Source organism: Mandrillus leucophaeus, unplaced genomic scaffold, assembly GCF_000951045.1.
Source record: "Mandrillus leucophaeus isolate KB7577 unplaced genomic scaffold, Mleu.le_1.0 Scaffold94, whole genome shotgun sequence".
Taxonomy (NCBI): domain Eukaryota; kingdom Metazoa; phylum Chordata; class Mammalia; order Primates; family Cercopithecidae; genus Mandrillus; species Mandrillus leucophaeus.
The window spans coordinates 1780364-1797102 of NW_012110252.1; positions in this window are offsets into that span (position 1 = coordinate 1780364).

The window sequence follows — 16739 nt, forward strand, 5'->3', positions numbered from 1 at the left end:
AGCTATTGGCTGTCCTGGTGGGGTTGGGTGTGACTCAGGCCTCTCAAGGAGTCCAGGTCCACGGGGCACCATGGAGGCACTGCCTGGCTTCTGCCTCCCAGAGCCCCAGCTGCTCCCTCCATGTAGGCAGTGAAGGTGAGGCCTGGGCCAGCTGACGCTCTCGCTCTGCCCTAAGGACATTCGCCTGCAGTTTCAGATGAGTGACCTCACCTGAGCCAGCAGAACTAGGGGGAAGGCCATGGGTCAAACAAGTTCCCATCATCTATTCACAGATGATGAGGGCTGAGTTTTCCAGGGACCTGAAATGTGTCCGTTGGGCACACAAGTTTAAATTTCTAGTCATGGGAGGGAAATCTGTTTGATCAATTGTTTTTTCTTTATTGCCAGGTAAAATGATACTAAACATAAAATAGCATAGCATCACTCTGTCACCCAGGCTGGAGTCTCACTCTGTCACCCAGCCTGGAGTGCAGTGGCATGATTTCAGCTCACTGCAACCTCCATCTCCTGGGTTCAAGCTATTCTCCTGCCTCAGCCTCCCAAGCAGCTGGGACTACAGGCGTGTGCCACCACACCCGGCTAATTTTTGTGTTTTTAGTAGAGGCAGGGGTTTCATCATGTTGGCCAGGCTGGTCTCGAACTCCTGGCCTCAAGTAGCCCCCCTGCCTCAGCCTCACAAAGTGCTGGGATTACAGGTATGAGCCACCGCGCCCAGCCGTAGCATCACTCTTAACACAGTACTATTTTGAACTAGAGTGGTTTCCTCAGGGCCTGAAGACTCCTACACTGAATGCCTCCTGCTATTTTCCTTTTATTTATTGCATCTTTGTAGGTTTTAGCTGCTCAGTAATTCCTGTTTCCTGCTGTCAACGTTCTGGTGAAGTTCAGAAAAATAGCAAGAACAGACTTAGCAAAGTAGGCCTGATTTTTTTACGTCTACAAAAGCAGGAAATATTGTTTGGAAGCTCTAGAGTGCTGCAGTAGGTCTGCTTGCCAACTGAGTTCCAGGGAAGTCTGTCAGGGAATTATTGCCCCTTGGCCTAGGCTATGCTGTGTCCTGGTCAGGACTTTCAATGCTAAGATGAAAATCTATACTCCTTCAACTTTCTCCTGCTTCTGGTCTTCAAGTGACAAACCCACTGCCTTTTGCCACGCTGTGGTCTTTATATTCTGATTGACAATCTTTACATGCACAGCTCCTGGCCAGCATGGGTTTTGGGGCCACTCTCTGTTCATTGTTCACTTACTGTCTGATGCAGCTGTTGAGGTTGGTGCTGCTGGCCAGAGATGGTGAACCATAGCCCAGAACTAAGTGTATCATTTGGAGAAGGACAAAGTAGGCAGAAAGAAAAGCTCACTGGGCGGGAGAGACAGGGCTGGCAGAGCTTTCTCCTGAGAGGCTAGAGAAAGAAGATAGCAGGAAAGCAACTGTCTTAGTCTGTCTGGGCTACCATTACAAAACACCATAGACCAGGTGGCCTATAAACAACAAGAATTTGTTTCTCACAGCTCTGGAGACGGGGAAGTCCAAGCTCAAGGCAGATTCTGTTGTGTGGTGAGGGTCCACTTCCTGGTTCTTAGATGACACTTCTCGCTTTGTGTTCACGTGGAGGAAGCGGCAAGCTCGCTCTCTGGAGTCTCTTTTAAAAGGGCACTAGTCTCATCCATGAGGGTTTTGCTGTCATGACCTAATCACCTCCCAAAGGCCCCACCTCCTAATACCAGCATCTTGAGGGTTAGGATTTTAACATATGAATTTTAGGGGGACATAAACATTCAGCCTATTCCAGTAAACTCAGACTGCCTGAACCGTCTGAAGCAGTTTCTGGAACTCTCCATGAGGTACTATTTCCAGGAAAATAAATTGTCTAGCAATTTCACCAACAGTAAAACAAAGACAAAAGTTTTCTTGCCTAGAACTAATGTTGAAATTCTGCCTTGCATCAGCATCCTACTACAAGCAAACTCCTCATGGATTAAAAGTGTCCTCCCTATCTCTGGGGATGACACCAGTGGCTCATAGACCTACTCACCCAGGCCAGAAGACAGGGACCCACACAGATATGGCCTTTCCCTCTCTCCCCACAGCAGATCTGTCAACAAGTTCCATCACCGCAATCCCTCAGTATCGCTGGTGTCTTTCCACCTCTGCCACTGCCTTGTTTCAGATTCTGGCCTCCGACATTTCACACCTCACACTGTCACCAGAGAGACCTTCCTAAAAAACCAATGGGATCATGTGTGCCCTTGCACGTTGCCAACCAGACAAGCCTAATTTCATTAGCATGGCACGTTCGTCTCTTCTTGAGCTCACCTACAAAACACATGGCAGTAGTCAGCTAGTGACCCTTCACCAGGCTGGCCTGGGAGTGCCCACGAGGTGTTAGAGAGAGAAAGGCTTGGTTCCGTGCCTCAGATTTGCCACCTACTAATGGTGTGACTCAGACAACTCACTTAACATTTCTGAGACTCAATTTTCTCATCTGTAAAACAGAGATAATAATATTTAGCTTCACTACTTACCAAACTGTTCATACTGGCTCCTTTTGGGAAATGCAATCAGGGTCAGTGTGAAGAAGGGGCTTACGTTTTATACAACCTTACATTGTTGACGTCTTTAGTAAGAATATGCATTGCTTTTTACCAGTCAAAGTGTTCAAGGAATGAAAAAAGTCTGGTAGAAGTTGCATAGCATGGTGTTAGATTCTGGAGCCAGGCTGCCTGGTTCAAATCCAGCTTGCCCACTTACTCGCTGTGAGACTGTGGGCAAGTTATTCAGACTTTCTGTGCCCGCTCTACTGATGTGTAAAACAGTGCTTAGCTCGTAGGGTTGTTGTAATGATTAAATGTGTAACATACATGACATGTTTGGAATAGTGCCGGCACATGCATACTGCATATGAGTTTGTTGTTATTAGTAATGTATGGTGAAACACAGCAAGTGAGTCACACCTCTCTGGTGTCCTCTGCCCTCCCCCGCAGATTTCTAGGGTTGCTATGAGGATTAAAAGGGGCGTATGCGAGTGGCAGCTGGGTCATGTTGAGCACACAGTACCTGCTGAATAAATGCTAGTTCCCCTCCGTTCTGCTTTCCTTTTCTTTCCAGGCTCAGTTCAAGGACTTTTCCTTTGGAAAGACTTTCCTGATCCCGAGGCTGAGGCTGTCTTGGCCACCCCTGTGTTTTCCTATGTTAGGACGCTTTGCACAAGGCAGTGGCATTGCTGGTTTACTTCTCTGTTCTGCACCAGACCCTGGGAACTTTAACGGTAAGGATGGTCTTCACTTAGCCTTGCATTTCTAGAGCTTGGCACAGTACCTGGCAAACAGTAGGAGCTCAATCCATATTCTTTGTACTTTGCATGAAATAATACGACCTCCACCTTCAAGCAGTTTATAATGTATCTAGGGTGAAATATAAACATTCAAGAGCTTAATCTCATAAAATGTAAATACCTGTTTTCAACAATATCATGGCACTGGTGCTGAGGTTGCCCTGAGGCCTTGGGACAACCGCCTCACCTCTCTGGGATGAAATTCCCTTCGCCGTAAAAGGGGAGTTCGGAACATACGTTCAGGCCACATGAAAATGCTTGGTCAACACACCGGTGCGTAAGTAGTAGACTTGGGGAGAACATCCATCCATTCTGGAGAAACTCAGAGAGGGAGAAATCTACTTTGGCCTCTGTAGTTCTGTACATCTTTATGGAAAAGGCAGTATCTGAGTTGAGCTTTGAGGGGGTGGGCAGAGATTAGGGAAACGGGGAGGAAGGCAGACTATTTCAGGCAGGATAATATCTTGAGAAGAAAAAAGTTTAAAGGAAATGAAGAGACAGATGGGAAAGAATCTTTTTTCTTTTCTTTTTTTTTTTTTTAATTTTTTTTTGTCCAAAAAGAGGAATTAAAAGAAAAAGCACATTGTCTTGTGAATACTGGCATTTTATTTCCACTATTACTTTTGAAGTAAAGGAAGGGAAACACGAACTGGAGGCTATTTAAAACAAAACAGGGGGCTGGCACAGTGACTCACGTCTGTAATTTCAGCACTTTGAAAGGCCAAGTTGAGAGGATTGCATGAGGCCAGGAGTTCAAGGTTACAGTGAGCTATGATTGTGTCACTCCACGGCAGCCTGGGTGACAGAGACTCTGTCTTGCCTTTTTTTTTTTTTTTTTTTGAGACAGCGTCTTTCTCCATTGCCCAGGCTGGAGTGCTGTGGCTTGAACATGGCTCACTGCAGCCTCAACCTCTTGGCTCAAGTGATCCTCCCACTTCAGCCTCCCGAGTAGCTGGGACTACAGGCATATGCCACCATGCCCGGTTAATTTTGTATTTTTTGTAGAGACAGGGTTTGCCATGTTGCCCAGGCTAGTCTCGAACTCCTGGGCTCAAGCAATCTGCCTGTCTCCACCTCTCAAAGTACTGAGATGATAGGCATGAGCCATAGCACCCAGCCAAAAACTTTTTTTAATTAAAAAAATAAAAAAGAGTCAGGAACACAGAGGTCTGCTCAAACCTGGAGAAAACTGTGATTCTAAAATTTGATAAGAAGTAAAATTAATTTTTTAAAAAAACAGCACACTAGAGTTTTAAACAAGCAAGCAAACAAAAACAGTAGGTGCAAAGATAATTGAGCTAATAACCAAATGTTCTTATTGCTTTGGAATTTAACTTAATAAAATGAATTTTAATTTTCAAAATCCACGACTCAGTAAAAAGGTCTTTAAGAAAGAAAACACTAACACTTAGTTGTTTTGTACTCAACTTTCAAGAACTGAAAGTGGCATAAAAAACATTTTAAAAAGTACCTGTATTTTCTAAGTTTTCTACAATGTGGCATTACTTGAGTGATTTATAAAAGTTCTAAAATAAAAATAAAACCTAGTTACGGTAACCTCTGAATTTTTTGAGCCCATATTCTCCCTCTTCTGGTTCATTTGCCTTCTATATGGCAATAGCTCAACATATAACAATACAAAGGAATCCTAATTGCAACTGCGGGTCTTCTAGCGTCTGTTTATGTGTGTGTTTGTACCTTGTCTAGATTTTTGTCGTGCTGTAGAGTATGACAAAGGTAACAGTAAACTTAAATACCATCACTTCTTAGTTTAACCTTTAGCCGGTGCCAGTGCTGAGTGACAGGGATCTGTTATTAATGGATATTGCCCCCTAGTGGAAAATTCACAGGTCCATTCACATTTGGGACAGCTACTTGGCCACAGTGCAATTTTCAAACCACTCTGTTATGCAAGCGAGATGAAACTCCCCAGTGTCAAGCTGCTCTGTCAAACCTGGCTGTGGTAGACAGAACATTATTTTCCACCCCCAACCGACCAAAGATGTCTGTGTCCTAATCCCCAGAACCTGTGAATATGTTACCATACATGGCCAAAAGGAGTTTGCAGATATCATTAAGTTAAGGACATTGAGATGGGCAGTTACCCTGGATTATCCAGGTGGGCCCAATGTAATCAGAGGGTCCTATCAAGAAAGAGGTAGGAAGGCCAGAGTGAGAGAAGGAGATAGGAGAAGGCAGGAAGGCCAGAGTGAGAGAAGGAGATCGAACAGAAGCAGAGAGAGAGAGAGAGCTGAAAATGCTTTGGTGCTGTCTCTGAGGATGGAGGAGGGGACCACGATCCAAGGAACACAGGCAGCTTCATAAAGCTAGAAAAAGCAAGAGAACAGATTCTCCCTTAGAGCCTCCAGTAGGAACCCAGGCCTGGTGACACCTTAATTTTAGTCCAGTGAGACCCATTTCAGAGTTCTGACCTCTAGCACTGTAAGATAATAAGAGTGTGTTGTTCGAAGCCACCAGGCTACTGGTGATTAGTTACAGTGGCCATAGGAACGAAGGCACTAGTTTTTGAGAAAAGGGAAAGCCGCTATGGGGCATGCTGCCAGGAGACCTAAAACCCTGATCCTGGTGCTGTTGCTTTTGTGTTAATCATCCAGGAAGAACATGAACCAAATCCTTGAAAGTCATGACACTGTGAAAATGCATTTAAAAGAAGAGCAATTTTACTCTCTCTGGCCCAACAGAGAGTCAACCAAGGTGGCATCCTTGCAAAAGTAAATGATGACAGTTACCTGACTGATGAGAATACACCTAACTGTCCTAGGGATGGGGACCTTTTTTGAAATAAACACTTTTTTTCCTTAGGCAATAGATATATGTTACATGTGCACTCTGGAAAATTAGAAAATATAGGAAAACAGAGAATAAAAATCACCCATAACTCCACCCCTCAGGGAACCACTATCGTAGCGTTTTTCTTCTAACCAGTTTTTGTAGTTGTCAAGAGTATGTAGCATGAGCAATGTTGAATCATTTTTTTACTTATTATATCATGAGCATTTCCAACATCACTATAAATCCTCTGAGAATATTGCTTTTAATGATGACACAATACTCAACCGTTTTCATGTTCTACAATGGACTTAATGTTGCTGTTTTTGAGCATTTAAGCTGTTTGGGATTTCCAGTATAATGAATAGCAGTGTAGTGAATATTTTTATGCAAAGTCTTTGCTGAATTTTGGATTATTTCCTTAACGTAGATAGCCAAAGATGAAATAAGTGGTTTAGAGGTTGTAGATAATTTCAAGGTCTATGAAACTTCTTGAAAAATTATTTTCCATTAGGTTTGTACTAGTTTTCTCTCCTACTAGCAGTATGATGGGCTGGGAAATCTGCGTGTAGTAATCTTAGTGGCTCTCAAAGATATTTAACTGTAACTCACCCTAAAAAACACATTTTGTATCTTAACCAAACACACACCCACACACTCATAAATGAACTGAAACGAAGCTTTCTCTTTGAACACATAATGCACTCCTCTGATGTTGTGTTTTCTTTTATCTCCTATTCGATTTTTTTTAAATGCCAGCTTTAATTCATAAGTTGATTTCAAGGCCTATGAATAGGCCATGACCCACGTTGAAAAAACACTGGTAAGATCCTGGGGGAGGACACAGCTGAGTGTGATTCACATGTACACCTAGGAGGATCACAGGAACTACCCTTTTTAAACATACCTCAAGACCCAAATTTCCTACCACTTCAAGAAACATGCTTTTTTGATGAAACGATCATAGCACTAGATAAAAACAACATCTGCATTGAACAGCTGACCACCTTTTAAAATCTGAATTTAGCTCTGCCTCAAAGCCTAAATGTCATTCCCATTAGTTCTACATTTTTGGATGTTTGTTAACTCAAGAAATTCTCACAGGCACACATCTTGTGATTTCTATGCATTTAATAATGGAAAATGAAGTGGCAACAACATGGAATTTTGAATTTTGTGAGATTTTGATGTAACTTCCACCTCTGGTGTTATCAACACTTTTGTGTATCTGTGAGTTCTTCTACCTAGGCTTAAAAAAAAAAAATTAGACTTTCCAGCTAACATCTGGGAAAGGCGAATGAACAGCAGTGGGTTTTCAAAAATAGAGAAAAGGACATAGAAGAAAGAAAACAGGCCGGGCTCAGTGGCTCACGCCTGTAATCCCAGCACTTTGGGAGGCCGAGGTGGGCTGATCACCTGAGGTCAAGAGTTTGAGACCAGCCTGGCCAACATGATGAAACCCTGTCTCTACCAAAAAGTACAAAGATTAGCCGGTGTGGTGGTGCACACCTGTAGTCTCAGCTACTAGGGAGGCTGAGGTGGGAGAATCACTTGAACTCGGGAGGCAGAGGTTGCAGTGAACCAAGATCAAGATTGTGCCCTTGCACTCCAGCCTGGGTGATGGAGTGAGACCCTGCTCCAAAAATAAAAAAATTAGAAAAAGAAACCACCTCTATTTTTAGATAGATGTCAAATTAATTTTCTGGATTCAGTGTAACAGAAATCCCTTCTTATGTTTAACACATGAAATTTTTTAGAAGCTAAATATATTAAATATAAATATAAGCAAATATACTACATTCATATCGTAGACCACTTAACTCTACATTTTATGAGAGAGCTGAAGGGCAAACATTTCGTGAAACATTCTATTTTTTATTGGTATTCTTTTTTCTTTTTCTTTTTTTTTTCACCTGGCAAATAAATAGAGAATACTAGAAGAAAGACAACAATGTGAAACAGTTAGACATAAAAGATTATAAAGAAGTGCCTCAAAATTAGATCACCGTTTATTTATGATACACTTTTCCTTCAGAGAATTCAAAGCACTTCACAGACATCTTCCTTATTCGTCTCCACGGTTCTTTAGTGTAAGAAACAGACAAAAGAATCTTATATCCATAGTACAGAGAGATTTAGGAGAAAAGAAGTCTTGTAGCCCAAGGACCTGCCCAGATTCAAAAAGAAGGTTAGACAAAAAGAATTTTACATTTAAAAATTCTAAATGGTTATCTCACACATGCCCTGTGCCTTCAACCACAGGGGACCCTCTGGAGTTTGAGGTTCTGAGAGCAGTGTTCATTCATTAAACACAGCACCAACTGTGTGGCCAGGCACTATTTCAAGTGCTTTTCAAATATCAACTTATTTAATGTTCATGACAACCCTAGGAAGTGGGTACTATTATTTCCATTTTACTGATGAGGAGACTGAGGCACTGAGATAAATGACTTGCTCAAGGTCACGGCTAGTCAGTGTTGGGACTGAGACAAGAGAATAGGGTCTGGAGGCAGGGAACCTAAGGCCAATTCACGCTGATTTCCCAGAACTAAATCAAAAGGAAAATCCCAACTTTCCATGCCTAAGTAACAAAAGGACCCAAGGCTACTCCCTTTGCAACCCCTACCACCCCACTTTTCTGCAGGCGTATGGAAAATGGAAAGTACCTCTGATTGGTTGCTTTCTGCAGCCAATCAGATGTTTGCATAGGAGTGTAACCTTTGTAACTTCGCTTCAACCTCTGATTGGTCACAACCAATCAGACTGATTGTGGGCCACTACTTCATTTGCATGGGGTAAACACCAAGTAGCCAATGGGAAACCTCTGGCAGGTATTTGGACCCCAGAAGCTTCTATAACCGGCTCCTGAGGCCCTATGCTCGGGACCTGCTCCTACCCTATGGAGTGTACACTTGTTTTCAATAAATCTCTGCTTTTGTTGCTTAATTCTTTCCTTGCTTTGTTTGTGCATTGTGAACAATTCTTTGTTCAAAATGCCAAGAACCCGGACACCCTCCACTGGTAACAGAACTAGGGTCCAAAGACTTCAAGTCTGGTCCCTTGGTCTCAATGATTATACTCTGTAAATGATTATACTCTGTAAATGAATGCTCACCCTTTTCATTGGAAAGCCACTCTTCACTGGGATGTTTTGTTGTCTGCTACATCGGGGCATATTTTTTGACATGCTCATTTCTATCAGAGAAGGAATCCAAAAGCCTGTGTGTGTCTGTGTGTGTATATGAATACACACATATATGCTCACATACATATATGAAGCAGGATAGAAGTTTACACCCTACAACTCACACACACACACACACACAAAGCCTGTAATTTTGTATTTACTCACTGAGCCCATCTTGCCCATGTTGAGGAAAACACTTAAAATTGTGTATTAAATTTAACTCAGCCTCCCAGTTTAAATCTGTGAATTGTGGGCAAATAGTGGATTTTTACCCTATTTACATTCTTTCTCAAGACTGTATTTTCCCCTCTCCTTGGGCACCTGGGTATAGGTGGCAGGGGTGGGGTGGGGGGGTGCCCTCTGTGGGTTGCCCCTGCTGACCACTAGATGGCCTTCGTCCTACAGGGCCATCTCTAACCATGATGTTGAGGACAAATAGGTCCTCGCTAGAATTTTGAATGTCACCACAAAAGATGAAGGTCCCTGCTACACCCTTCAGTCGTAAGACCTTATGCTGTGGGGCCTCCTCTTTTTGATGCCCAGCTTCCTCTGGTCCGCCAATTTCCTTAGTATTTCCACATCCCCTCCTGGAGCCCTGCATGCACCATGTAGACTGTGGTCCACTGGGACCACTAACTCCACTTGTATGAAGCTGCTCCACCACTTCCCTACAGCATCATTGCCCAGTGTGGGACTTTCTTTCCTACAGCCTCCTCATGCATGGAACCCCCAGTGTTCTCAGGTTTCTTCAAACGTAAGAGTGGGCTCATTACACCTCTTCTGGAAGTTTCCACCCCCCAGGACAAGCCAAGACATTTGCATTTGATCTTTTGCCCCCTTTCCTCTTCCCTTTTCAAATGTTCCCCCTTTATCCAAGTTCTTTCCTTCTCTATGATCGAAGCTTTGTTTCTTTTTATTTAAACGGAAGGCTTCAGAATTTAGAAAACACCATTGTCATTCAACAGAGCCCAGTTTTCAAGATTATTGTCTTCATCATGGACTTCAAATCTACTTGAAACTTAAAGCTGAGCTATGATTTCTTTGATCTCAGTGGTGTCCGCCTTCTCTCTGAGGCAAAAAAGGTCACTGCTTCAACAGGTGCTCAGCAATGTGATTTACTGGGAATGATAAACAGCATTCCTTGATTCTAGTACCAATACTAGAGAATAATGAGCCTTCAACTTAAAAATCTTAATTATATCAGCCAGGTGCGGTGGCTCACACCTGTACTCCCAGCACTTTGGGAGGCCAAGGCAGGTGGATCACGAGGTCAGGAGTTCGAGACCAGCCTGGCCAATATGGTGAGACCTCGTCTCTACTGAAAAATACAAAAATTAGCCAGGTGTGGTGATGTGCACCTGTAGTCCTTGCTACTCAGGAGGCTGAGGCAGGAGAATCGCTTGAACCTGGGAGGTAGAGGTTGCGGTGAGCAGTGATTGTGCCACCACACTCCAGCCGGGGGGTGACAGAGTGAGACTCCGTCTCAAAAAAAAAAATCTTAATTATAGACTGCTTATAGGAGCAGAATAATATTAGGGGTAAATATAAGTGAATGGACTCTTTTTAAAAATCACACAGTAAACCACTGCCATGCCCCTGCCTCCTGTCTTTCTTCTCTACTGCAGTCTGTCCTCGATGCCCTTTAACAAAATATTTTTGTAATAAGTTCCTTCTGTGCTTAAAATCTTTTGAATACCTATCACCTTCACAATTAAGTTCAATATTCTCTGTGATCTGGGCACTGCCTGGAGCTTCAGCTTTCTCTGATGCTACCCTGACCACTCTATCCTGTACCCTCCCCACCCAGTGCATCTTATGCCCCACCTGCCAAAGAGCTTAATTCCCTGCAGACTCCCCTGAACCCCCCACAGTCACAATGGCAGTCCCTCACACATGCTACCATCCCACTTGAATGCCTTTCATCCTGCTCCTCCACCCTGGCCACTTGACTTATCCTGCAAGACTCAGATCAAGTGATCACCCCCCGGAAGATCGTCCCTCAAGCCTTGATGTATTGTGATATGTCTGATCCAAGCAGCCTGATGACCCTCTATCCTAGTATTTAGCAAGCTGTGTTTTGTCTATCTCTAAAGTATTTCATGCATCCACATATCTTAAATACCATTATTTCACCAACGAGAATGCATATCTAACCATGAATCACATTGATCAACAAGTCACCAATTTCATCATTCAACAGCAATTTTTGACATTCACTGTCCTAATTGGCAAAGCATTGATGGAAACACGATCAGAAGCATGTGTTGTGGCCTTTCTGATGTAAAGCCAACTGATCACCCCTAGAACACATGTGTTTGATTAAGACAACTGACATGCTCAGAGATGACATTTGAACCATCTAGCACATATGTCTAGCGCACCTGGTCTATGATGAAATGTTGAAAGCAATTTATAGACATAGGGACATGCTCTTCGCGATGTCAAGAACATCTGTTCCAAAAGCTCTCTCCTGCTCTTGCCAAAGTCCCTGCTTCCGAAATGGACTTCTAGAGCGGCTTTGGGCTAAATGTGAACATAGGTCTTCTTGACCTCTATGACACACTTCGTTACCTGGCCTTGAAGCAATATTGCCCATAAAGTAACCACCAGCCCTTATGGTACCTTTGTGCAGATTAGAAAAATGCCCTTTCCTCCAGGTGGGTGCAACCAGTGCCAGGCATTTCAGTGAGCAGGGAATGAGCTGGATTTGCATGCCCATTTGCCCCGCTTGGCCAGGTGGCCTTGTGTGGAGTGGAGAATAGTCCCTGACTGTCCATGTATAGACTCCCATAAAAACCCTCAGAAAAAAGAAGTCCTTTAACTTTTTCCTTCAGCTCCTTGTCTTTTGCAAGCGATCCTCCAAGTGCATCCTCCCCTTCATAGCACACACATACATACACCCTAGTGAAATGTGAAAAGGCAACCACTCATCCCCACAGGAATAAACAATCATCCAGGCAAATGCTAGTCTCAGTTCGTAGGCAGCCAAGAAAGACTGTGCTTCCTCTCTCATGCTGTGCCCCTCATTTCCCCTGTTCCCTTGAAAAACAAAGTAGAAGCTTCAGAGAAAAACAATCTAGTCTTGTGACTATGTATATAATAAAATAGAGCATTAAAAATCGACTTCAAGTCGATGGGACCATGTATCACTTAGGATGCTTTTGGTGGGAACGAACAGAAAACCCATCTCAAAATGGCTACAACTATAGGGGAATGTGTTGTCTCACTCAGCAAGAAGTCCTGAGGTAGAGCAGCTGCAGGGCCAATCAGTCCAACATTCTCTAAAGGCCAGGTTCTTTTCACCTTTCCCCTTTGTTATCCTCACATATCGGCTTAGCGCCCTCTCTGTTACAAAGTGGTTGCCATTGTTCCTGGCTTCACATACAGGCATGAGCGTGTCCAGCAGAATAATAGGAGCTTTTTGTTTAATGTGCTTTTTGGTTCCCCACTCCCCAGGGAACTGAAGATTTCCCTTCTAGGTCTTAGCCAGCACTCTGTTCCATGTCCACACCCAAATGAATCACCTGCAGGGAAAAGGGATCAGCAGGCCTGGCTTTAGGCACTGCCACCATTCACCCTTGGAGCTAGGATGAGGAAGGAGGGTTTTTGTCGGGGTGCTCAAGGAAGTGAGTCAAGTTCAGGGCAGCCGGTGTGGAGCATGCAGAGGAGGGATGCCCCGGCCTGTCATGCCGTGGTGAGGAGTTGGCCTTTCTCCTGCCTGTCACACAGAGGCATTTAGTATCTGTTTGTAGAAATAATCTTGAAACTACAATCTTTAAATAAAAATTGTCTTCCATTCACACCCTGCTCTCCACTGTGTCTCTTCTGAAGATGCCTAAGTGGAAAAGGATGAGATGGCTTATCTTGTGCTTTCGCGTTTCCTGTGGGGAGGATTCCCCCTTCGAAGTGACAGGGAGATTATCTGATGAAGTCATTTATAAGAGCAGGGCTCAGGCACTCATCTGGGACCCACATGCACGTTTCTTTCAGAGGCCACACCTGGGCCCAGCAATGGTTCTAATCCAAGAAGGCGTCATCCCATGGGGCTGGGACATCCATGCCATCCCCAGGCCCCAGCAGGCCTTCCTCCTCATTAAATGTTGTTGTTGAGGCGGTTTTGGGAAGCATCTACCTTTTTCCCCAAAGAGAGTTACTCACATTTCCCCAAATAAAACTTCTCACCCCAGGTAATTTTTATTTTGAACCCTCTTCGGGCCCTGAACTGTGACTTTTAGTCTCTGCACTTCAGGTTCTATTTTAGTATGCATTGCCAATGTCAAGGTAATGATATGTGATTCCTTTTCGGGAACAGTGTGGAAGATGCTAATGGAGAAGTGTGTCACCAGATGACCTCCTGAGGTCCCCAGAAGAAACATGCACAGAGAGGGAACCCACTTCCATCGGGCTGGCCTCCTGACTAGGGATGGGAAGTCATGTGTGCTGTGACTGTACTCTAGGCCAGGGGCTTTGCAGCCATTTAGTCTGCCCAGGAGACCTGACGTGGGCATTACCATTTCTATTGTTCAGACATGGAAACTGAGTCTGAAAGAAGTTAAAGAACTTGCTCAAGGGGGAATTTGAGCCCAAATGTGCTGCCTCTAAAATCCATGCTTTTATCAGTGCATTGTGCTGGGCTCTGGCAGGAGTGAGTAAGGCTAAGTGTGCTCAGTTCATTGTGGTAAGAGGCGCTGACCTCCATGGAAAGGAAACCCTGAGCCTGGGGCCCCTGGGGCCATGTCACACTTTCACCTTGTCCTGCCTGAGCATCTGGGATGATGAGGCAGGGAAGTGGGCACGGTGCGTGTGTGGCTGGGGAGGGTCACAGCAGATCTTGCCCCACACCCCTCCTCCATTTGTGAATCAGTATTTAGAGCAGCTGCTCCCTGGGGAATTTCACTTTGGGCCTCACATTGAGGCGGGGCGGGCGGGGGGTGGAAGGAGCAGGCTAAAGACAGGCAGGGCATGAGTTCTGAGTCTCGTGCCAGGTCAGAAATAGAAAGGTGACAGCTCCCCTCTGAATGAGATGTTCTGGGAGCTTAAGAAGACCAAATGAATTCCTGAGATTTATTTTTCCCCTTTTTGTCTGAAACAGTTTTCTCTTTCCACTGAGAAACCACTGCTGAATAACCTTCCCTGAACCTCACAGTTTGGATAAGGAAACAAATTTCCTGCTGCCACGGCAACAGCCTCTCACTTACTCAACTGCGGAGTGGGGGGAAGCCCTGGGCGGCAAGGTCTGTGATGCAGCAGACCGTCGCCCCAGCGAAGGGCCCATTTACCGGTGTATTCACCAGGTGCCAGGGACCCACGTCAGAAACCCAGGCTCCCTTATCTGCTCAACAGATGGCCGAGCCACATGGCCACATGGCCCAGGGCAGGGCACTGAGAATTCTTATGCAAAACCAAGCCTCCCTGGGCAGGAAGCCTGAACTGGGGATAGTGATGGATGGTGAGTCTCCACCTTTTCTCCCAGCCAACCTCCCAGGGGGGCTGCCTGTTTCCCTTCTCCTATTCTTTTATAAAATAGAAAAGCCCAATCAACTCATACTTTTTGGGCAGGGCACTCTATGACATACAAAATATATACTCTACATTGGCAAGAGTCTGAAAGAAAATATGTTAAATGGTTAAGAACAATTATTTGTGACTAATGAGATTATAAGCAATTTTAATTTTTAATGTTTATTATGTTTTCTTCAAAAGTCTCTACAGTGAACATGAAATACTTTCCTACAAAAAAAAGAAAACAGAGATTAAGTCTTTTAGAAACAGAACAAAACAAACACTAAGAAATACAGTCAGTTTTCCCCTCCCATTCTCAGTGTAGAAGGGCAGGTGTGAGTAGATCTGGCCCAAGCTGTGGCCCAGACGTGGCCCATTGTTCTGTCAGAGGCGTTTGAATCGTAGCACCTCCATCTTGAATAACGGCTGGATAAAATGAGGCTGAAACGTGCTGGGCTGCATTCCCAGGACGTTAGGCATTCTTAATCTCAAAATGAGCTAAGAGGTGGGTAGGTCTGGCATCACAAGATACAGGCTATAGAGCCCCTGCTGATAAAACTGGATGTAGTCAAGAAGCTGGTCAAAACCCACCAAATCCAAGATGGCCACGAAAGCAACATCATCACTGCTCATTCTACGCTGATTATAATGCAGTAGCATGCTAAAAGACTCCTACCAGTGCCATGACAGTTTATAGATGCCATGGCAACACCCAGAGTTACCTCATAGAGTCTAAAAGAGGGAGGACCCTCAGTTGGGGGCAATCCCCACCCCTTTCCCCAAAAAACTCATGAAAGATCCACCCCTTGTTTAGCATATAATCAAGAACTATCCATAAAAATAGCCAACCAGCAACCCTCAGGGCTGCTCTATGGAGTAGCCATTCTTTTGTTTCTTCTCTAATACACTTGCTTTCACTTTGCTCTCTGGACTCACTCTGAGTTCTTTCTCACAGGAGATCCAAGAACCGTCTCTTGGGGGTCTGGATTGGGACCCCTTTCTGGTAGCAGTTCAGTCTCATGCTTTTCAGTGCCGTTTCTCCAACTCCTGATTTTTATCTCCAATCAGACCTCTCCTCTGAGCTCGAGCTTTGGATTTACGACTATCCATGTATCATCTCCACTTGGATGCCTGATTCTCAAACTTAACATGCCAAAACTAAATTTCTAATCTTTGTTTCCTGGCCCCTGGCTACTCCCAAATCTGCTTCTTTTGAAGCTATTTCCCTTCTCCAGTGGTAGCAGTGCCATCTTTCCAGCTGCTCAGACCAAAACCCTTAGAGTCATTCCTGACTTATCACTTTCTCTCACATCCCACATCCAATCTGTCTATAAATCTGTCTGGCATATATATCATATGCTGTCATCTCATAAAATCAAATCACTTCTCTTCACCTCCGCTGCTACTGCCATGAACCACACTATCACCCTCTAATACCCAGATTACCACAATCTTTAATTCACAATCGCTTCCTGGTTTCCTCCCTTACATTTTAACAGGATTTTTGTAAGACAGATCTTGTTAGGGCCTCTGCTCACATTCCTCCAGAAGCTTCAGGACATTCCACATGAAAAGCAGGCTTACAACAGCCTTGAAGACCCTATACCGTGTGCCCACTGTCAGCTGTCTCTGGCCTTGTCTCCTACCATCTCCCTCCCCATCTCCAGCCACACATGTCATTTTCTGTGCTGCAGTGAACATTTCAGAAACACTCCAGCCTCAGAGCCGTTGCATTTGCTGTTCCCTTTGCTGGCAATGCCCTTCCCCAAGATGTCTGTATAGCCACTTCTTTATCTCCCCTAGATCTTCACACCAATGATTTAGATCTTCCCAGTGAGGGCTTTCTGGTTCTAAATTCCTCCACCCCAGTTCCAACACCTCTTCCCCCTATATCCCGTCTGTAGCAAGAGTCACGAGTCACCATCTAC